Source organism: Phyllobates terribilis, unplaced genomic scaffold (genome assembly GCF_046119375.1).
Source record: "Phyllobates terribilis strain yellow unplaced genomic scaffold, ASM4611937v1 Scaffold_785__1_contigs__length_677335, whole genome shotgun sequence".
Taxonomy (NCBI): Eukaryota; Metazoa; Chordata; class Amphibia; order Anura; family Dendrobatidae; genus Phyllobates; species Phyllobates terribilis.
This window is the reverse complement of record NW_027363545.1, coordinates 113,274-136,854: the sequence shown is the minus strand read 5'-3', so window position 1 is coordinate 136,854 and position 23,581 is coordinate 113,274.

Here is a 23,581-nt window from a genome sequence, read left to right as displayed (position 1 = left end):
GGGCAGGAGGTCACGGCAAGTGATCGAGGCAGTCTCTGGAAGAACGGGCTGGAGGTCACGGCAAGTGACCGGGCAGTCTCTGGAAGAACGGGCTGGAGGTCACGGCAAGTGACCGGGGCAGTCTCTAGGTAAAGTTGGTACGACCTGTGATGGCTGAACCTCCAGGTAGGCTAGCAAGGCAGATGGAGGATGTGTGCTCCCAGGTGAGCAAGCGAGAGTCTCTGGAATAGCAGGTGGTCACAGCACGTGACGGCGGAGCCTCCAGGTAGGCAAGCAGGCAGGTAGCGGAGAAGCGCTCCCAGGTGAGCGGGCAAGAGTCTCTGGAATAGCTGGTGGTCACAGCACGTGACAGCGGAGCCTCCGGGCTGGCAAGCAGGCAGGTAGCGGAGAAGCGCTCCCAGGTGAGCGGGCAAGAGTCTGGAATAGCTGGTGGTCACAGCACGTGACAGCGGAGCCTCCGGGCTGGCAAGCAGGCAGGTAGCGGAGAAGCGCTCCCAGGTGAGCGAGCAAGAGTCTGGAATAGCTGGTGGTCACAGCACGTGACAGCGGAGCCTCCGGGCAGGCAAGCAGGCAGGTAGCGGAGAAGCGCTCCCAGGTGAGCGGGCAAGCTGGTCCATAGACAGACTGACCGGAGTTGTAAGGCAGACCGTCGGACCTCAGGCAAGCAGGCAGGTAGCTGATGTGCGCTCCCAGGTGAGCGGGCAAGTTGGTCCTTAGACAGACTGACCGGAGTTGTAAGGCAGACCGTCGGACCTCAGGCAGGCAGGCAGGTAACAGGAAATCAGGCAGGATTAGGACAGCAAGCTGGCAGGAATCTGGCAGGTAACTGGCAACGGGACCTGAGGGCTGAAGCAGAGTAGAACGGTGCAACAACATTGCTCGGGCACCTCCATTTTGGAGGAGGTGCCTTATATATGGTAAAGTCCTCCGGCCATTGGCCGGGGACTCCTTAGGACGGCGCGCGCGGCCCCTTTAAGAGGGAGGGAGGGCGCGCGCGCGCGCCCTAAGCACAGTGGCCGGGAAGGAGCGCGCGCTGCCAGCAGAGCGGGAGAGGGACGCCGGGCACGGAGCAGAGCGGTGAGGGGAACAGCGTCCCTGCCTAGCAGAGGGCAGGGACGCCGGCACTACAACATGCTGTCCATTTCCTTGTGATCCTCCTTGAGATGGTTCTACTCTTTCATTGGAGTCCAGCTGTGTTTAATTAAACTGATAGGACTTGATTTGGAAAGGCACACACCTGTCTATATAAGACCTCACAGCTCACAGTGCATGTCAGACCAAATGACCAGTATTGAGTAGAAGCCCCCTTTTGAGCTAGTGCATCCATGAGTCTTCTTGGGAATGATGCAACAAGTTTTTCACACCTGGATTTGGGGTTCCTCTGCCATTCTTCCTTGCAGATCCTCTCCAGTTCTGTCAGGTTGGATGGTGAACGTTGGTGGACAGCCATTTTCAGGTCTCTCCAGAGATGTTCAATTGAGTTTAGGTCAGGGCTCTGGCTGGGCCAGTCTAGAATGGTCACAGAGTTGTTCTGAAGCCACTCCTTTGTTATTTTAACTGTGTGCTTAGGGTCATTGTCTTGTTGGAAGGTGAACCTTCGGCCAAGTCTGAGGTCCAGAGCACTCTGGAAGAGGTTTTCATCCAGGATATCTGTGTACTTGGCCGCATTCATGTTTCTTTCAATTCCAACCAGTCGTCCTGTCCCTGCAGCTGAAAAACACCCCCATGATGCTGCCACCACCATGTTTCACTGTTGGGATTGTATTGGGCAGGTGATGAGCAGTGCCTGGTTTTTTCCACACATACCCCTTAGAATTATCACCAAAAAGTTCTATCTTAGTCTCATCAGACCAAAGAATCTTATTTCTCATAGACTGGGAGTCCTTCATGTGTTTTTAAGCAAACTCTGTGCAGGCTTTCATATGTCTTGCACTGAGGAGAGGCTTCCGTTGGGCCACTCTGCCATAAAGGCTCGACTTGTGGAGGGCTGCAGTGATAGTTGACTTTATGCAACTTTCTCCCATCTCCCTACTGCATCTTTGGAGCTGAGCCACAGTGATCTTGGGGTTCATCTTTACCTCTCTCACCAAGGCTCTTCTCCCACGATTGCTCAGTTTAGCTGGACGGCCAGGTCTAGGAAGACTTCTGGTGGTCCCAAACTTCTTCCACTTAAGGATTATGGAGGCCACTGTGTTCTTAGGACCCTTGACTAATGCAGAAATTCTTTTGTAAACTTGGCCAGATCTGTGCCTTGCCACAATTCTGTCTCTAAGCTCCTTGGGCAGTGTCAGGATGCCAGGTTTAATTTTACTTTGCCAGTAGTTTTTCCCTTAGCCAAGATGGCTTCCATTGCCTCACTGGGGTCATGTGTTTCCTGCCTGTGGACCTACTTAAACTGCATGTGTTGCAATCATGCCTTGCCTGAGTATTGTGTGCTTTTAGCTTTCTACTCACCTGTGCTAGCCCTCTGAATAGAGTCTTGCTGACCTTGTGTTTACTCCTAGTCATCCGCTGAAAGGATTGCTGCCTGAATCCTCTGCTAAGGGGACTTCTGCTGAAAGGAACCACTGGCTGTTGTTCACTCACGCTGGGATCTCTGAACTTTTGTCTTCCTGAAGAAAACTTCTCCTGGATCTCTACACCTCTGGTATAGTCACCATATTGCTCTGTGTTTAAATACCCGGCTCCAGCTCTGCTTAAGACATCGCTGTTTCCTCCGCTGCACCTCCTGCATTCTTCAATATCCAGATCCATATTCCAGTTTGTCTTCTCTTCTGCACTACGTGAGTCCACAATCAACTGAGGAATACCTACGTCTGCTTACTATCCTTATTTCTGTTTGCATATTACTGTACCTAAGTAAACTTGGACTATCGTTAACGTTTACATACCCTAATAGTAATGAAGGCCGTGCCTTACAGATTAGGTTCTAAGAAGTATTGTTTGGAATGAACTTACCTTCATAAACTGTTTGCTGTGATCTTTTGCACTTGAGTTTAAAATAGACTTTCACACTACTCTTGTCTCAGTCTCTGCTTTTGGCCCACGCCATTGGACTTCAGGGTATCTACTAACATCGTAACAGGCAGTTCCTTTGAGCTCATGATTCTCATTTGGTCTGACATGCACTGTGAGCTGTGAGGTCTTATATAGACAGGTGTGTGCCTTTCCAAATCAAGTCCTATCAGTTTAATTAAACACAGCTGGACTCCAATGAAAGAGTAGAACCATCTCAAGGAGGATCACAAGAAATGGACAGCATGTGACTTAAATATGAGCAAAGGGTCTGAATACTTATGACCATGTGATATTTCAGTTTTCCTTTTTTAATAAATTTGCAAAAATTTCTACATTTCTGTTTTTTTTTCAGTCAAGATGGGGTGCACAGTGTACTTTAATGAGAAGAAAAAAAGAACTTTTTAGAATTTACCAAATGGCTGCAATGAAACAAAGAGTGAAAGATGTAAAGGGGTCTGAATGCTTTCCGTACCCACTGTATATAGTACTCAATGTTCCAGGCAGTGGGAGGCATTACTGGGATCCAGAGCAGTCGCTCCAGTCACGTCCAGAGCCTAAGGTCTGGCATAGGAGCTGCCGGACACTTTGTGTGCTCTGAAGTACAAAGGAAGATGGACAGGGACCTGCATAGATGGAAGTTGAAGGCCAGTCCCGGGTGCACTGCAGAGGTGGACGAGAAATACAGGATGAGCTAGCAACAGGGCTGAAGAGGAGTTATGCTAAGAAGGAGGATAATGTGAATTGCTGTGCCTTATCCCATCTGTACCCACCTGATGAACTTGAACTGTCAAGTATATGTTTGACTGTTACAAAGAACTTCGTGTTCCCTAAATTGTGAGCGGCGGCTTCTGAGGACAGAAGCCTGAAGGCAGTGGAGGCCTGCGGCCTACAAGAGAGTGTGCTGCACCCCACACCCTAGAGCACACTGGGACTGGGACACCCATTGTCTGTAAAGTGCCAGAGCGAAATCAGACCGACGTTCAGTCACGACTACCGCTCTGTGCCACTTTACAAGATGAGTGATAAGGGAACTTCTCCATCAGAAGAGACGAGGAAATAATGGTCGCTGCCCAAACTGTGACAAGAACAGGACCACAATGCAACAAGAACTGTCTCACAATGCTCTTGGAATTTTCCCATAATGCATTGCAAATTGAAACTAGAGCAAATACATTAAATCACTAGCAGACAGTGCCGTTATCAAACAATAAAAAAGAGACAGGATTCAAATGCAAGCAACATAATGTCAGAACTGATATACACATAAAGTGACTAGATTCCCTGGATAGCTAAATTCGCTGCTGAGGCAAGAACACGGGCTGCCCAGCACTATTTAAGTGCACCCCATGAAGATAGACACTCTAATTTACAAGGCCATAACATATAGGTGCATCTCACAAAATTAGAATATCATCAAAAAGTTAATTTATTTCAGTTCTTCAATGCAAAAAGTGAACCTCATATATTATATAGAGTCATTACAAACACAGTGATCTATTTCAAGTGTTTATTTCTGTTAATGTTGATGATTATGGCTTATAGCCAATGAAAACACAAAAGTCATTAACTCAGTAAATTAAAATAATTAACAAAAAACACCTGCAAAGACTTCCTAAGCATTTAAAAAGGTCCCTTAGTCTGTTTTAGTAGGCTCCACAATCATGACAATCATGGTGAAGACTGCTGACTTGACAGATGTCCAGAGTTCCAATTTTCATTTGAAATCAAGGTCCCAGAGTCTGGAAGAAGAGTGGAGAGGCCACAATCCAAGCTGCTTGAGGTCTAGTGTGAAGTTTCCACAATCAGTGATGGTTTGGGGAGCCGTGTCATCTGCTGGTGTAGGTCCACTGTGTTTTTTCAACACCAAAGTCAGCGCAGCCGTCTACCAGGAAATTTTAGAGCACTTCATGCTTCCCTCTGCCACAGTATCAAGCTACCAGGGGGGCAAAGGGGGCGGTGGCCCCGGGCCCCTCGCTCTTAGGGGGCCCATCCAGGGCTACGCCAGTGTAACTGTATCTAGCATGCCCCTGGTGCCAGCATCGGGCCCCACTGCCCGCCACCGCCGCAAGTTTACTGATGAGAGAGGGAGCGCGGATCTCTCTCCCATTAGTCCCTTCTGTGACTGACGTCTCTGACATCATCACTTGGCGCCCAGCCCGCTGTGCTGAAGATGTGTGCGTGCTGGGTGCTCTGAGCAGCGAGGGAACCAGGAGGAGAGATGAGTACTGTTTATTTATTTTTTGCCGGGTGGGGGGCGGCATTATATTACAGACTCTGCCTATGGGAAGGGGGAGGTGCATTATACTACAGACTCTGCCTATGGGGGAGCATTATCCTAAAGACTCTGCCCACAGAGAGGGGGGGCATTATACTAAAGACTCTGCCTATGGGGAGGGGGGGCATTATACTACAGACTGTCTATGGGGAGGGGGGGAGCATTATACTAAAGCCTCTGTCTATGGGGGGGCATTCTACTACAGACTCTGCCTATGGGGGGCATTATACTACAGACTCTGTTTATGAGCAGGGGAGAGCAGTAGACTACAGACTCTGCCTATGGGGGGACATTGTACTACAGACTCTGCCTATAAGAGGGGGAGCATTATACTACAGACTCTGCCTATGGGGGGTGCATTTTACTACAGACTCTGCCTATAGGTGGGGCATTATACTACAGACGCTGCCTATGAGATGGGGGGGGCATTATATCACAGACTCTGCCTATGAGGAGGGGGGGCACATTATACTACAGACTCTGCCTATGAGATGGGGGGGCATTATACTAAAGATTCTGCCTATGAGGAGGGGGGATTATACTACAGACTCTGACTATGAGGAGGGGGGAGCATTATACTACAGACTCTGCCTATGGGGGGGCATTATACTACAGACTCTGCCTATAAGGAGGGGGGGAGCATTATACTACAGACTCTGCCTATGGGGGGGACATTGTACTACAGACTCTGCCTATAAGAGGGGGAGCATTATACTACAGACTCTGCCTATGGGGGGTGCATTTTACTACAGACTCTGCCTATAGGTGGGGCATTATACTACAGGCGCTGCCTATGAGATGGGGGGGCATTATACCACAGACTCTGCCTATGAGGAGGGGGGGCACATTACACTACAGACTCTGCCTATGAGATGGGGGGGGGCATTATACTACAGATTCTGCCTATGAGGAGGGGGGGGCATTATACTACAGACTCTGCCTATGAGGAGGGGGGAGCATTATACTACAGACTCTGCCTATGGGGGGGGGCATTATACTGCAGACTCTGCCTATGGGGGGGCATTATACCACAGACTCTGCCTATGAGGAGGGAGGGAGCATTATACTACAGACTCTGCCTATGGGGGGGAGCTTTATACTACAGACTCTGTCAATGGGGGGAGCATTTTACTACAGACTCTGCCTATAGGGGCGCATTATACTATACGAAGGACTATGGGGAGTGCATTATACTATATTGAGGACTATCTGGTGCATTATACTATATGTAGGCTATTTATACAGTGTGGGAGATAATGTGGGTTCTTTGAACAGCGTGGGGGCCATCATACAGTGTGGGAGATAATGTGGGGTCTTTGTATAGTGTGGAGGCCATCATACAGTGTTGGAGCCATCAGCTTGGGGGCTACTAAGGGGTCAGTATACTTTGTGGGGGTACTATACAGTGAGGGGGAATTATATCGTGAATAGGAGAACATCATACTGGTTAGAGCGGAGCTCTACATGGGGGGAGACTCAGGACATTATTAAATCTTAGGTGGGCACTTATTGTTATAGGGGAACTCAGGTTATCGTGACTGTCGAAGGGGCACTATTACTTTCTAGGGGGCACAATGTGGGCACTGTTTTCTAGGACACTTGCACACGGCATTACTTTATTTTAGAGGTTTGTTTTACCATCTAGAGGGCACACAGTAGGTGCAGTAATAGGGACACATTTTGCAGCAGAGGCTCAGTATTGGGGTATCAGCAGGATGAGAAGTTTGTGCAGGTTGGGGATAGATGTGGTCAGTGCCTGAAATGTAAGGAGTCAAATGTGTCTTTGTTGTGATCTCTGCATACCTGAGACTCTGAGTCCTGGCTGGAGAAGTTGTCGTGTCGGTCTGGGCCAGATGGAAAAGACGGGAAAAGTGAACAATTTAATCAGAAAGAACGTCAGCTGTAAGGTACTATATATAACTGAGCTGTGATCTCTTATATGTTTTGCAGGACTGGCATCTATCAATATATGTCACCATATGGCGGTAATATCAGTGCTGGTCTTTGTATAGAGATTATTTTTAGTAACAGCGCGGTCATCTGCTGAGGTTTTCCTACATCAACTATCTGGGTGCGCCGCTATAGTTGGAATCAGGGTTACCTGGTTAGAGGCCCACTCAGAAGTTTCGGCCCCCTGAACCAAAACCTTAGCTACGCCAAGCTTTTTGGAGATGGAAATTTCATTCTCCAGCAGGACTTGGCCCCTGTCCACACTGACAAAAGTACTAATACCTGGTTTAAAACAACAGTATCACTGTGCTTGATTGGCAGCAAACTCACCTGACCTTAACCCCATAAAGAATCTATGGGGTATTGTCAAGAGGAAAATGAGAGACACCAGACCCAACAATGCAGACGAGCTGAAGGCTTCTATCAAAGCCACCTGGGCTTCCATAACCCCTCAGCAGTGTCACAGGCTGATCGCCTCCATGCCACATTGCCACATTGATGCAGTAATTGATGTAAAAGGATCCCCGACCAAGTATTGAGGGCATTTATTGAACATACATTTCAGTAGGATAACATTTTGGATTTTGAAAACATTTTTCAAGCTGTTGTTATAAGGTATTCTAATTAATTGAAATAATGACTTTTGAGTTTTCATTGGCTGTAAGCCATAATCATCAATATTAACAGAAATAAACACGTGAAATAGATCACTCTGTGTGTAATGGCTCTATATAATATATGAGTTTCACGTTTTGTATTGAAGAACTGAAATAAATTAACTTTTCTGGTGATATTCTAATTTTGTGAGATGCACCTGTAGATGGGCTTGGCTGCACCCTGAATAAAAATAGCATGTAAAAAATATATATGATATATATGAGGTATTGGTCGATATTTTGGCCAAAATATACAAGCTCGCAACCTGCTCAAGGGTCCTCATACTTGCGAGTCCCTACACTAACATTAAAAGCAAAGTCACAAAAACAAGGAATTAAAGTTCCCACCAAAATTCAAGAATTAACACAGCAAATACAGCAACAATAATTACAAGGATGCAGCAAACCCATATAATGAAGAAGTCAGCAACACAGGTGCAAAATATTGATGAGACAACCACTCACAACCTACCAATTCATGGAGGGGGTGATTGCTTAGTATTAAAACTGCACACAAATAAGCCTTGTATAGGGCACTGGTCACACATAGGTAGTGCACAATGTCTGGCTTACAGCCTATTAGTGAAGCCCAAACTATTAGATTAGGCGGGCTGTCCAGCACTTTTTAAGTGCACCCCATGAAGACAGACACCCTAGTTTACAAGGCCAACATTGATGGGTCTGGCTGCACCCTGAATAAAAATAACATGCAAAAAATATATATGATATATATGAGGTATTAGTAAATATTTTGGCCAAAATACACAAGCTCGCAACCCGCGTCAAGGGTCCTCATACTTGCGAGTCCCTACACTAACATTAAAAGCAAAGACAAATTTAAATTCCCACCAAAATTCAAGAATTAACACAGGAAAAAAGGGCAACAGTGTTTACCTGCCTAGGTCTCAGTACTAATCATACCATATAATAACGATGACAGCAATACAGGTGCAAAATACTGATGCGACAACCACTCACATATTACCAATTAATGGAGGGGGGTGATTACATAGTATTAAAACTGCACACAAAATTATATGGGATTGCTACATCCTAATAGTGCATTAGTTCTGAGATCTGGGCAGGTAAATGCTATATTAATAATTGATTTTTTGAGGAAAGTTAAATTCTCTTTTGTTGGCTTTACTTTTAATCTAACTGAAATACACATAAGCTTTTTTCCTAAACATTAGGATCTGTGTAGAGCCATCAGCTCAAAAAGGCTTCCTTTGACAGACTTGGCATAAGCAGGTCAAAAGGAACCCTGATCTTTACCATTACACCCCTTTAGAGGAATGGAGACTTACCACATGCTCAGGGTTGCATCTACAGAGTAGCTGCTGGCCAGAGGAGCGAGCTTGAGGCTATAACTCTAACTAAAGCTTTTTTATTACTAAATGATGGGTTCTGTCTAAGGCCATTGGCTCAAAAAGGCTTCCTCGGACAGACTTGGCGCAAGCTACTCCATTCTGCAGATCCCAAGGGAACCCTGGCCTTTACCATTACACCCCTGTACAGGGATAGATACTTACCATAGGCCCAGGGTTGCATCTACAGAGTAGCTGCTGGCCGGAGGAGCGAGCTTGAGGCTATAGTGGTTGATTCAACTCTAACTAAAGCTTTTTTTTCCTAAATACTGGGATCTGTTTAAGGCTGTTGGCTCAAACAGACTTCCTCGGACAGACTTGGCGCAAGCTACTCCATTCTGCAGATCCCAAGGGAACCCTGGTTTTTACCATTACACCCCTGTACAGGGATAGATACTTACCATAGGCCCAGGGTTGCATCTACAGAGTAGCTGCTGGCCGGAGGAGTGCGCTTGAGGCTTGAGTAGTTGAGTCAATCCTAACTAAAGAAAAACCTATCTAATGACACTTTCTTGTTAGGACCTGTCTGAGGCCTATGGCTCAAAAAAGCTTCTTTGGAAAAACTTGGCAAAAGCCAGTCTATCCTACAGGTTCCAAAGGAACTCTGACCTTCACTCTTACATCCCTGTACAGTGATAAAGACTTATTACAGGGCCTTGATTGCATCTACATAGTAGATGCTGACTGGAGGGGCAAACTTAAGGTTAGAATGGTTCAGCCAACCCTAACTATTGCTACTTTCTTAAATGTTAGGATATTTCTGAGGCCGTTGGCTCAAACAGGCTTCCTTGGACAGACTTGGCGCAAAACACACCATTTCTGATGTTTCCAAATGAACCCTGGGCTTCACCCTTGAACCTCTATACAGGGACCGTTTCATAGTTTTAAGGTTGAAAGACACAAGTCCATCAAGTTCAACCTAAAAGCTAATGTGTTGATCCAGAGGAAGGCAAAAACCCCATGAGGCAGATGCTAATTGCCCCATATTAGGGGAAAAATTCCTTCCCGACTCCACATATGGCAATCAGACTAGTTCCCTGGATCAACGTCCCATAACAAAATCTAGTACGGATAACCTGCAATTTTATATTATTCAAGAAAGGCACACACATGCCCTCCTTGAATTTTTTTTAGAAAATTAAGTATTTCAATTTCATGTGGTAGAGAGTTTCATAACCTCATTGCTCACACAATAAAAATTTGCCAACTAACTTCCTTTAGACAAAGTGAATTAGGATCTTTATGCTAGAGTAATTGAATTAACTCTAACTGAAATAGATTAATGCTTTTTTCCTAAATGTTGAAATTTGTTTAAATCCATCAGCTCAAAAAGGCTTTCTCGGACAGACTTGGCGCAAGCTACTCCATTCTGCAGATCCCAAGGGAACCCTGGCCTTTACCATTACACCCCTGTACAGGGATAGATACTTACCATAGGCCCAGGGCTGCATCTACAGAGTAGCTGCTGGCCGGAGGAGCGAGCTTGAGGCTATAGTGGTTGATTCAACTCTAACTAAAGCTTTTTTTTCCTAAATACTGGGATCTGTTTAAGGCTGTTGGCTCAAACAGACTTCCTCGGACAGACTTGGCGCAAGCTACTCCATTCTGCAGATCCCAAGGGAACCCTGGTTTTTACCATTACACACCTGTACAGGGATAGATACTTACCATAGGCCCAGGGTTGCATCTACAGAGTAGCTGCTGGCCGGAGGAGTGCGCTTGAGGCTTGAGTAGTTGAATCAATCCTAACTAAAGAAAAACCTATCTAATGCCACTTTCTTGTTAGGACCTGTCTGAGGCCTATGGCTCAAAAAAACTTCTTTGGAAAGACTTGGCAAAAGCCAGTCTATCCTACAGGTTCCAAAGGAACTCTGGCCTTCACTCTTACAGCCATGTACAGTGATAAAGACTTATTACAGGGCCTTGATTGCATCTACATAGTAGATGCTGACTGGAGGGGCAAACTTAAAGTTAGAATGGTTCAGCCAACCCTAACTATTGCTACTTTCTTAAATGTTAGGATATTTCTGAGGCCATTGGCTCAAACAGGCTTCCTTGGACAGACTTGGCGCAAGACACACCATTTCTGATGTTTCCAAATGAACCCTGGGCTTCACCCTTGAACCTCTATACAGGGACCGTTTCATAGTTTTAAGGTTGAAAGACACAAGTCTGTCAAGTTCAACCTAAAAGCTAATGTGTTGATCCAGAGGAAGGCAAAAACCCCATGAGGCAGATGCTAATTGCCCCATATTAGGGGAAAAATTCCTTCCCGACTCCACATATGGCAATCAGACTAGTTCCCTGGATCAACGTCCCATAACAAAATCTAGTACGGATAACCTGCAATTTTATATTATTTAAGAAAGGCACACACATGCCCTCCTTGAATTTTTTTTAGAAAATTAAGTATTTCAATTTCATGTGGTAGAGAGTTTCATAACCTCATTGCTCACACAATAAAAATTTGCCAACTAACTTCCTTTAGACAAAGTGAATTAGGATCTTTATGCTAGAGTAATTGAATTAACTCTAACTGAAATAGATTAATGCTTTTTTCCTAAATGTTGAAATTTGTTTAAATTCATCAGCTCAAAAAGGCTTTCTCGGACAGACTTGGCGCAAGCTACTCCATTCTGCAGATCCCAAGGGAACCCTGGCCTTTACCATTACACCCCTGTACAGGGATAGATACTTACCATAGGCCCAGGGTTGCATCTACAGAGTAGCTGCTGGCCGTAGGAGCGAGCTTGAGGCTATAGTGGTTGATTCAACTCTAACTAAAGCTTTTTATTCCTAAATACTGGGATCTGTTTAAGGCTGTTGGCTCAAACAGACTTCCTCAGACAGACTTGGCGCAAGCTACTCCATTCTGCAGATCCCAAGGGAACCCTGGTTTTTACCATTACACCCCTGTACAGGGATAGATACTTACCATAGGCCCAGGGTTGCATCTACAGAGTAGCTGCTGGCCGGAGGAGTGCGCTTGAGGCTTGAGTAGTTGAGTCAATCCTAACTAAAGAAAAACCTATCTAATGACACTTTCTTGTTAGGACCTGTCTGAGGCCTATGGCTCAAAAAAGCTTCTTTGGAAAAACTTGGCAAAAGCCAGTCTATCCTACAGGTTCCAAAGGAACTCTTACCTTCACTCTTACATCCCTGTACAGTGATAAAGACTTATTACAGGGCCTTGATTGCATCTACATAGTAGATGCTGACTGGAGGGGCAAACTTAAGGTTAGAATGGTTCAGCCAACCCTAACTATTGCTACTTTCTTAAATGTTAGGATATTTCTGAGGCCGTTGGCTCAAACAGGCTTCCTTGGACAGACTTGGCGCAAAACACACCATTTCTGATGTTTCCAAATGAACCCTGGGCTTCACCCTTGAACCTCTATACAGGGACCGTTTCATAGTTTTAAGGTTGAAAGACACAAGTCTGTCAAGTTCAACCTAAAAGCTAATGTGTTGATCCAGAGGAAGGCAAAAACCCCATGAGGCAGATGCTAATTGCCCCATATTAGGGGAAAAATTCCTTCCCGACTCCACATATGGCAATCAGACTAGTTCCCTGGATCAACGTCCCATAACAAAATCTAGTATGGATAACCTGCAATTTTATATTATTCAAGAAAGGCACACACATGCCCTCCTTGAATTTTTTTTAGAAAATTAAGTATTTCAATTTCATGTGGTAGAGAGTTTCATAACCTCATTGCTCACACAATAAAAATTTGCCAACTAACTTCCTTTAGACAAAGTGAATTAGGATCTTTATGCTAGAGTAATTGAATTAACTCTAACTGAAATAGATTAATGCTTTTTTCCTAAATGTTGAAATTTGTTTAAATCCATCAGCTCAAAAAGGCTTTCTCGGACAGACTTGGCGCAAGCTACTCCATTCTGCAGATCCCAAGGGAACCCTGGCCTTTACCATTACACCCCTGTACAGGGATAGATACTTACCATAGGCCCAGGGCTGCATCTACAGAGTAGCTGCTGGCCGGAGGAGCGAGCTTGAGGCTATAGTGGTTGATTCAACTCTAACTAAAGCTTTTTTTTCCTAAATACTGGGATCTGTTTAAGGCTGTTGGCTCAAACAGACTTCCTCGGACAGACTTGGCGCAAGCTACTCCATTCTGCAGATCCCAAGGGAACCCTGGTTTTTACCATTACACACCTGTACAGGGATAGATACTTACCATAGGCCCAGGGTTGCATCTACAGAGTAGCTGCTGGCCGGAGGAGTGCGCTTGAGGCTTGAGTAGTTGAATCAATCCTAACTAAAGAAAAACCTATCTAATGCCACTTTCTTGTTAGGACCTGTCTGAGGCCTATGGCTCAAAAAAGCTTCTTTGGAAAGACTTGGCAAAAGCCAGTCTATCCTACAGGTTCCAAAGGAACTCTGGCCTTCACTCTTACAGCCATGTACAGTGATAAAGACTTATTACAGGGCCTTGATTGCATCTACATAGTAGATGCTGACTGGAGGGGCAAACTTAAAGTTAGAATGGTTCAGCCAACCCTAACTATTGCTACTTTCTTAAATGTTAGGATATTTCTGAGGCCATTGGCTCAAACAGGCTTCCTTGGACAGACTTGGCGCAAGACACACCATTTCTGATGTTTGCAAATGAACCCTGGGCTTCACCCTTGAACCTCTATACAGGGACCATTTCATAGTTTTAAGGTTGAAAGACACAAGTCTGTCAAGTTCAACCTAAAAGCTAATGTGTTGATCCAGAGGAAGGCAAAAACCCCATGAGGCAGATGCTAATTGCCCCATATTAGGGGAAAAATTCCTTCCCGACTCCACATATGGCAATCAGACTAGTTCCCTGGATCAACGTCCCATAACAAAATCTAGTACGGATAACCTGCAATTTTATATTATTTAAGAAAGGCACACACATGCCCTCCTTGAATTTTTTTTAGAAAATTAAGTATTTCAATTTCATGTGGTAGAGAGTTTCATAACCTCATTGCTCACACAATAAAAATTTGCCAACTAACTTCCTTTAGACAAAGTGAATTAGGATCTTTATGCTAGAGTAATTGAATTAACTCTAACTGAAATAGATTAATGCTTTTTTCCTAAATGTTGAAATTTGTTTAAATCCATCAGCTCAAAAAGGCTTTCTCGGACAGACTTGGCGCAAGCTACTCCATTCTGCAGATCCCAAGGGAACCCTGGCCTTTACCATTACACCCCTGTACAGGGATAGATACTTACCATAGGCCCAGGGCTGCATCTACAGAGTAGCTGCTGGCCGGAGGAGCGAGCTTGAGGCTACAGTGGTTGATTCAACTCTAACTAAAGCTTTTTTTTCCTAAATACTGGGATCTGTTTAAGGCTGTTGGCTCAAACAGACTTCCTCGGACAGACTTGGCGCAAGCTACTCCATTCTGCAGATCCCAAGGGAACCCTGGTTTTTACCATTACACCCCTGTACAGGGATAGATACTTACCATAGGCCCAGGGTTGCATCTACAGAGTAGCTGCTGGCCGGAGGAGTGCGCTTGAGGCTTGAGTAGTTGAATCAATCCTAACTAAAGGAAAACCTATCTAATGCCACTTTCTTGTTAGGACCTGTCTGAGGCCTATGGCTCAAAAAAGCTTCTTTGGAAAGACTTGGCAAAAGCCAGTCTATCCTACAGGTTCCAAAGGAACTCTGGCCTTCACTCTTACAGCCCTGTACAGCGATAAAGACTTATTACAGGGCCTCGATTGCATCTACATAGTAGATGCTGACTGGAGGGGCAAACTTAAGGCTAGAATGGTTCAGCCAACCCTAACTATTGCTACTTTCTTCAATGTTAAGATATCTCTGAGGCCGTTGGCTCAAACAGGCTTCCTTGGACAGACTGGGCGCAAAACACACCATTTCTGATGTTTCCAAATGAACCCTGGGCTTCACCCTTGAACCTCTATACAGGGACCGTTTCATAGTTTTAAGGTTGAAAGACACAAGTCCATCAAGTTCAACCTAAAAGCTAATGTGTTGATCCAGAGGAAGGCAAAAACCCCATGAGGCAGATGCTAATTGCCCCATATTAGAGGAAAAATTCCTTCCCGACTCCACATATGGCAATCAGACTAGTTCCCTGGATCAACGTCCCATAACAAAATCTAGTACGGATAACCTGCAATTTTATATTATTCAAGAAAGGCACACATATGCCCTCCTTGAATTTTTTTTAGAAAATTAAGTATTTCAAGTTCATGTGGTAGAGAGTTCCATAACCTCATTGCTCACACAATAAAAATTTGCCAACTAACTTCCTTTAGACAAAGTGAATTAGGATCTTTATGCTAGAGTAATTGAATTAACTCTAACTGAAATAGATTAATGCTTTTTTCCTAAATGTTGAAATTTGTTTAAATCCATCAGCTCAAAAAGGCTTTCTCGGACAGACTTGGCGCAAGCTACTCCATTCTGCAGATCCCAAGAGAACCCTGGCCTTTACCATTACACGCCTGTACATGGATAGATACTTACCATAGGCCCAGGGCTGCATCTACAGAGTAGCTGCTGGCCGGAGGAGCGAGCTTGAGGCTATAGTGGTTGATTCAACTCTAACTGAAGCTTTTTTTTTTCCTAAATACTGGGATCTGTTTAAGGCTGTTGGCTCAAACAGACTTCCTCGGACAGACTTGGCGCAAGCTACTCCATTCTGCAGATCCCAAGGGAACCCAGGTTTTTACCATTACACCCCTGTACAGGGATAGATACTTACCATAGGCCCAGGGTTGCATCTACAGAGTAGCTGCTGGCCGGAGGAGTGCGCTTGAGGCTTGAGTAGTTGAATCAATCCTAACTAAAGAAAACCTATCTAATGCCACTTTCTTGTTAGGACCTGTCTGAGGCCTATGGCTCAAAAAAGCTTCTTTGGAAAGACTTGGCAAAAGCCAGTCTATCCTACAGGTTCCAAAGGAACTCTGGCCTTCACTCTTACAGCCCTGTACAGCGATAAAGACTTATTACAGGGCCTCGATTGCATCTACATAGTAGATGCTGACTGGAGGGGCAAACTTAAGGCTAGAATGGTTCAGCCAACCCTAACTATTGCTACTTTCTTCAATGTTAAGATATCTCTGAGGCCGTTGGCTCAAACAGGCTTCCTTGGACAGACTGGGCGCAAAACACACCATTTCTGATGTTTCCAAATGAACCCTGGGCTTCACCCTTGAACCTCTATACAGGGACCGTTTCATAGTTTTAAGGTTGAAAGACACAAGTCCATCAAGTTCAACCTAAAAGCTAATGTGTTGATCCAGAGGAAGGCAAAAACCCCATGAGGCAGATGCTAATTGCCCCATATTAGAGGAAAAATTCCTTCCCGACTCCACATATGGCAATCAGACTAGTTCCCTGGATCAACGTCCCATAACAAAATCTAGTACGGATAACCTGCAATTTTATATTATTCAAGAAAGGCACACATATGCCCTCCTTGAATTTTTTTTAGAAAATTAAGTATTTCAAGTTCATGTGGTAGAGAGTTCCATAACCTCATTGCTCACACAATAAAAATTTGCCAACTAACTTCCTTTAGACAAAGTGAATTAGGATCTTTATGCTAGAGTAATTGAATTAACTCTAACTGAAATAGATTAATGCTTTTTTCCTAAATGTTGAAATTTGTTTAAATCCATCAGCTCAAAAAGGCTTTCTCGGACAGACTTGGCGCAAGCTACTCCATTCTGCAGATCCCAAGAGAACCCTGGCCTTTACCATTACACGCCTGTACATGGATAGATACTTACCATAGGCCCAGGGCTGCATCTACAGAGTAGCTGCTGGCCGGAGGAGCGAGCTTGAGGCTATAGTGGTTGATTCAACTCTAACTGAAGCTTTTTTTTTTCCTAAATACTGGGATCTGTTTAAGGCTGTTGGCTCAAACAGACTTCCTCGGACAGACTTGGCGCAAGCTACTCCATTCTGCAGATCCCAAGGGAACCCAGGTTTTTACCATTACACCCCTGTACAGGGATAGATACTTACCATAGGCCCAGGGTTGCATCTACAGAGTAGCTGCTGGCCGGAGGAGTGCGCTTGAGGCTTGAGTAGTTGAATCAATCCTAACTAAAGAAAACCTATCTAATGCCACTTTCTTGTTAGGACCTGTCTGAGGCCTATGGCTCAAAAAAGCTTCTTTGGAAAGACTTGGCAAAAGCCAGTCTATCCTACAGGTTCCAAAGGAACTCTGGCCTTCACTCTTACAGCCCTGTACAGCGATAAAGACTTATTACATGGCCTTGATTGCATCTACATAGTAGATGCTGACTGGAGGGGCAAACTTAAGGCTAGAATGGTTCAGCCACCCTAACTATTGCTACTTTCTGAAATGTTAGGATATTTCTGAGGCCGTTGGCTCAAACAGGCTTCCTTGAACAGACTGGGCGCAAAACACACCATTTCTGATGGTTCCAAATGAACCCTGGGCTTCACCCTTGAACCTCAATACAGGGACAGTTTCATAGTTTTAAGGTTGAAAGACACAAGTCCATCAAGTTCAACCTAAAAGCTAATGTGTTGATCCAGAGGAAGGCAAAAACCCCACGAGGCAGATGCTAATTGCCCCATTTTAGGGGAAAAATTCCTTCCCGACTCCACATATGGCAGTCAGACTAGTTCCCTGGATCAACGTAACATAACAAAATCTATTACCACTAACCTGAAATGTTATATTATTCAAGGAACATTTTTCATCAAGCAGTTTTCACCGAAAATGTGTTGCACAACTGTTTGAATCTCAGTAAATTCCTGCGCAACTTACATTTGAATACTCTGACCTTTTTACACCCACTCTTTTAACTTCTTAAATAGTGAACAGAGCTTATCTGGACCGCTTGTGGCTTAGCTTTACCTGAAAACTTATTACAAATTAGGCTGGAAAAGTGGTGTAAAATAGGACTGAAATTGACTCCATCTTTTGACTGGAGTACATTTCTTGAGGTGTAGTACGTCAGCTTTAAGGGGATATTTCAATAAATGAATGACCCTGGCTGCAGGTATAAAGAATCAAACTGTGCTGTCCTGACCCATTCCTGGGATTGTGTATGGCACTGACATCACCTCAATACTGCCGCAGCCAACAAATGTAATCAGACGGACTGCCCAGCTGAGCGCACTGAGCTGCTGCAGCACTGAGATGGTGGAACCTCTTTTTTTTAATTAAATGACCTGTAGCTAGGGACATTCATTTATTGAAAGGGAACAACCCCTTTAAGGATGAGTCAAGTTCATTAAGAGGTTTAGTCTTTTTAATGAATTTGGTGCACGTTCCTCCAATAGGCGCTTCATGAATGCTGGTATAGAAATCCACCAGCCTTGATGAATCGGCCACCATAGGTGTACATGGCATGAGCATATACAGAACAGTTGTGTAGTATATGTTACCAGGCCCTCATGATGCTCTTGGTCCTGGATGGCCTTCCACAGTCTGCTTTCTTGCTTCATCATCTTGAAGGGCTCCACTTTCTTTTCTTCTGGCTGGCATGGTGCGGCTCTATCATCCTGCTCCTTTAACACGAAGGGACGAATGACTGTAAAGCTGCCAGGAGCGTTTTTTTATCCCCTTAGATCATTGTGACACCACAAAGTGATGACATAGACAAGTGGGTGAGGCGCCTTTATTCAGTCATCGGGTGTGGTCAGAAGAAATTAGCATATTCCGTGATGTTACTACAATGAGAACAGACATGAACATTCTATTCGGAACCCGACCGCCATTATCAGCGGAACCTTCACTGCTGTCAGATTGGCACTAAAAACAAAAAGAGACCGCGGTGAACCTGGACAGTAACAATCTACAGGGACAGTGACTGCTAAGCGGACTTCATGTCAGATGTTATGCAGTTTTGTCAGAAAAAAAAACAATAAAATATATAAAAGACAGGCTCCAATAAACCTTAAACACTGGGCTGTAGTCACAGATTCTCCTTCCACCTGCAGCACATTGCTCCCCTGCCTAACCCTCCCCGTCCTGCAGCATGTTTCTCACCGCTTAATTCTCCCACTCCTGCAGCACATCACTCCCCTGTCTAAACCTCCCCCTCTTGCGGCACATTGCTCCCGTCTAATCCTCCCCTCCTTGCAGCACATTGTGCCCTTTCTAAATCTCCCCCTTCCTGCACCACATCACCCACTGCCAAATCCCCTCTTGCACCACATCGCCCACTGCCAAATCCTGCACTTCCTGCAGCATATCGCTCCCTGCCTAATCCTCTCCTATTGCATTACATCACTCCCCTGCATAAGCCACCTCTTCCTGCAGCACATCGCTTCCCTGCCTAAGACTCCCCCTCCTGCATTACATCACTCCCCTGCCTAATCCTCCTCTTCCTGCAGCACAGCGCTCCCTGCCTAATCCTCCTCTTCCTGCAGCACATCGCTTCCCTGCCTAAGCCTCCCCCTCCTGCCTTACATCACTCCCCTGCCTAATCCTCCTCTTCCTGCAGCACAGCGCTCCCTGCCTAATCCTCCTCTTCCTGCAGCACATCGCTCCCCTGATCCCCTCTTACGTGACATCTTTTCTATCAGTTACATTTGTGAAGTAACTGCTGTCTCCTGTGAGCAGTGGAGAGCGAAGCTGAGAGCCGGGAGGCTCTGCCCCTCTGCCCCTTCTTGCCACATCATCATCCATCTACATCAGGGCTGTCAAACTCAAATATATAGAGGGCCAAAAGGAAGAGTTTAACTCAGAAAAATAAGTCAACACTTTATCAGATGTTTCTGTGAAAACTTGAGTACAACAAATAAGATTTTGTTATTTTCCCTCAGTTATAAAAAAAATAGTTATGAGAAAAGTGTGACAAAAAGGAGTCATAAAATGCACCAAAATGAAATATCACAATTTATGGCTCAAATTGAGGTGAAGCAAGGAAGAGGTTGAGCTTAGCTAATGAGATGCATCAAACATACAGGTGCTTCTCACAAAATTAGAATATCATCAAAAAGTTAATTTATTTCAGTTCTTCAATCCAAAAAGTGAAACTCATATATTATACAGAGTCATTACAGAGTGATCTATTTCAAGTGTTTATTTCTGTTAATGTTGATAATGATGGCTTACAGCCAATGAAAACACAAAGTCATTATCTCAGTAAATTAGAATAATTAACAAAAATCACCTGCAAAGGCTTCTTACGCATTTAAAAAGGTCCCTTTGTCTGTTTCAGTAGGCTCCACAATCATGGGGAAGACTGCTGACTTGACAGATGTCCAGAAGGCAGTCATTGACACACTCCACAAGGAGTGTAAACCACAAAAGGTCATTGCTAAAGAAGCTGGCTGTTAACAGAGTGCTGTATCCAAGCATATTTATGGAAAGTTGAGTGGAAAGAAAAAGTGTGGTAGGAAGAGGTGCACAAGCAACCGGGATAACCGCAGCCTTGAAAAGATTGTTAAGGAAAGGCCATTCAAACATTTGGGGAAGATTCACAAGGAGTGGACTGCTGCTGGAGTCATTGCTTCAAGAGCCATCACACACAGACGTATCCAGGACATGGGCTACAAGTGTCACATTCCTTGTGTCGAGCCACTCATGACCAATAGACAACGCCAGAAGCATCTTACCTGGGCCAAGGAGAAAAACACCTGGACTGTTGCTCAGTGGTCCAAGGTGTTGTTTTCCGATGAAAGTAAATTTTGCATTTAATTTGGAAATCAAGGTCCCAGAGTCTGGAGGAAGAGTGGAGAGGCCACAATCCAAGCTGCTTGAGGTCTCGTGTGAAGTTTCCACAATCGGTGATGGTTTGGGGAGCCATGTCATCTGCTGGTGTAGGTCCACTGTGTTTTATCAAGACCAAAGTCAGCGCAGCCGTCTACCAGGACATTGTAGAGCACTTCATGCTTCCCTCTGCCGACAAGCTTTATGGAGATGGAAATGTCATTTTCCAGCAGGACTTGGCACCTGTCCACACGGCCAAAAGTACCAATACCTGGTTTACACAACAGTATCACTGTGCTTGATTGGCAGCAAACTCACCTGACCTTAACCCCATAGAGAATCTATTATAGAGAATCTATGGGGTATTGTCAAGAGAAAGATGAGAGACACCAGACCCAACAATGCAGACGAGCTGAAGGCTTCTATCAAAGCCACCTGGGCTTCCATAACACCTCAGCAGTGTCACAGGCTGATCGCCTCCATGCCACATTGCCGCATTGATGCAGTAATTGATGCAAAAGGAGCCTGGCCAAGTATTGAGGGCATTTACTGAACATACATTTCAGTAGGACAACATTTCAGATTTTAAAAACATTTTTCAAGCTGGTGTTATAAAGTATTCTAATTTACTGAGATAATAGCATTAACAGAAATAAACACTTAAAATAGATCACTCTGTCTGTAATGACTCTATATAATATGAGTTTTACTTTTTGTATTGAAGAACTGAAATAAATTAACTTTTTGATGATATTCTAATTTTGTGAGAAGCACCTATAGTATGCTATATGCCCAATTTTAACAAATGTACTGCAATTTTTGCTGAATGTGTTCAGAAATGTACAGATGTGTAAGCAGACAAATGCAGAGACTTAGGCTATGTGCCCACGATGCAGAAATGCTCCGGATTTTTCCTGAGCGTTTCTGCATCTCCCTGGCAGAAAAAACGCATGCGGATTGTACATGCGGATTGTACATGCGGATTGTACATGCGGATTGTATATGCGGATTGTACATGCGGATTGTGCATGCGGATTGTACATGCGGATTGTATATGCGGATTGTATATGTGGATTGTACATGCGGATTGTACATGCGGATTGTACATGCGGATTGTACATGCGGATTGTACATGCGGATTGTACATGCGGATTGTACATGCGGATTGTATATGCGGATTGTATATGCGGATTGTACATGCGGATTGTACATGCGGATTGTATATGCGGATTGTACATGCGGATTGTACATGCGGATTGTACATGCGTTTTTCCTGCCAGGGACATGCAGAAGTGAAGCGTTCTTCACATGCATTTCCACATGCGGGTTGACAAGCGCTTTACAAGTGATTTTAGCATCACTTGGAAAGTGCTTGTCAATTTGGTCACACTATAGAAATCCATGAAAACGGCATGGATTTATATAGTGTGACCCCAAAGACTGGTTAAAAATAAAAAAATCTACTGTATAATTGTCTTATCCCGTCTGTCTGTCTGTCTGTTTGTCCGTCTGTCCTGGAAATCCCGCGTCGCTCATTGGTCCGGCAGCGGCCAATCAGCGCCGCGGGATTTCTGAAAAAAGATGGCGGCCGTTAGCGGCTCATCTGCGGGACGGAGCTCAGCGGCGATGCAGCCGGGAGATGAGCGCCGCGAGGCGCTCATCTCCCGGCCGGTACCAGCAGAAGGACATCGACCGCCGGACCCATCTGCGGGACGGAGATGCAGCCGGGAGCCAAGATCGTGTAGCCAAGATCGGTGATTGGTCGCGGCCGATATTTAAATTTGGCGCCCAAATCGGTGATTGGTCGCGGGCAGCGTCCGCGACCAATCAGTACAGTAGTGTTTAACTTTTGCGGCAAGATCAGTGATTGGTCGCGGGCCAAGACCGCGACCAATCACCGATTTGTGCAGCACATTTAAATAGCGGCCGCGACCAATTGGATGTCAGCGCCGCTCAACGGTCCTCCCTTCACACCCTAGCCGCATGGATGTCAGCGCCGCTCCCCGGTCCTCCCTTCACACCCTAGCCGCATGGATGTCAGCGCCGCTCCCCGGTCCTCCCTTCACACCCTAGCCGCTGATGTCCCCACAGTATCTGCATGGTGTTACAAAGGTCCGGACATTTGTGTTAAAAATCGCTGATTGGTCGCCGACGCTATTTAAATGTGGCGCCAAAATCGGTGATTGGTCGCGCCCAGCGTCGGCGACCAATCAGCGATTTTTAACACAATTGTCCGGACCTTTGTAACATCATGCGGATACTGTGGGGACATCAGCGGCTAGGGTGTGAAGGGAGGACCGGGCAGCGGCGCTGACATCCAACTGGTCGCAGCCGCTATTTAAATGTGCCGCACAAATCGGTGATTGGTCGCGGTCTTGGCCCGCGACCAATCACTGATCTTGCCGCAAAAGTTAAACACTACTGTGCTGATTGGTCGCGGACGCTGCCCGCGACCAATCACCGATTTGGGCGCCAAATTTAAATATCGGCCGCGACCAATCACCGATCTTGGCTCCACATTTAAACACCGCTGTACTGATTGGTCGCGGACGCTATTTAAATGTGGCGCCAAAATCGGTGATTGGTCGCGCCAAGCGTCGGCGACCAATCAGCACAGCGGTGTTTAAATGTGGAGCCAA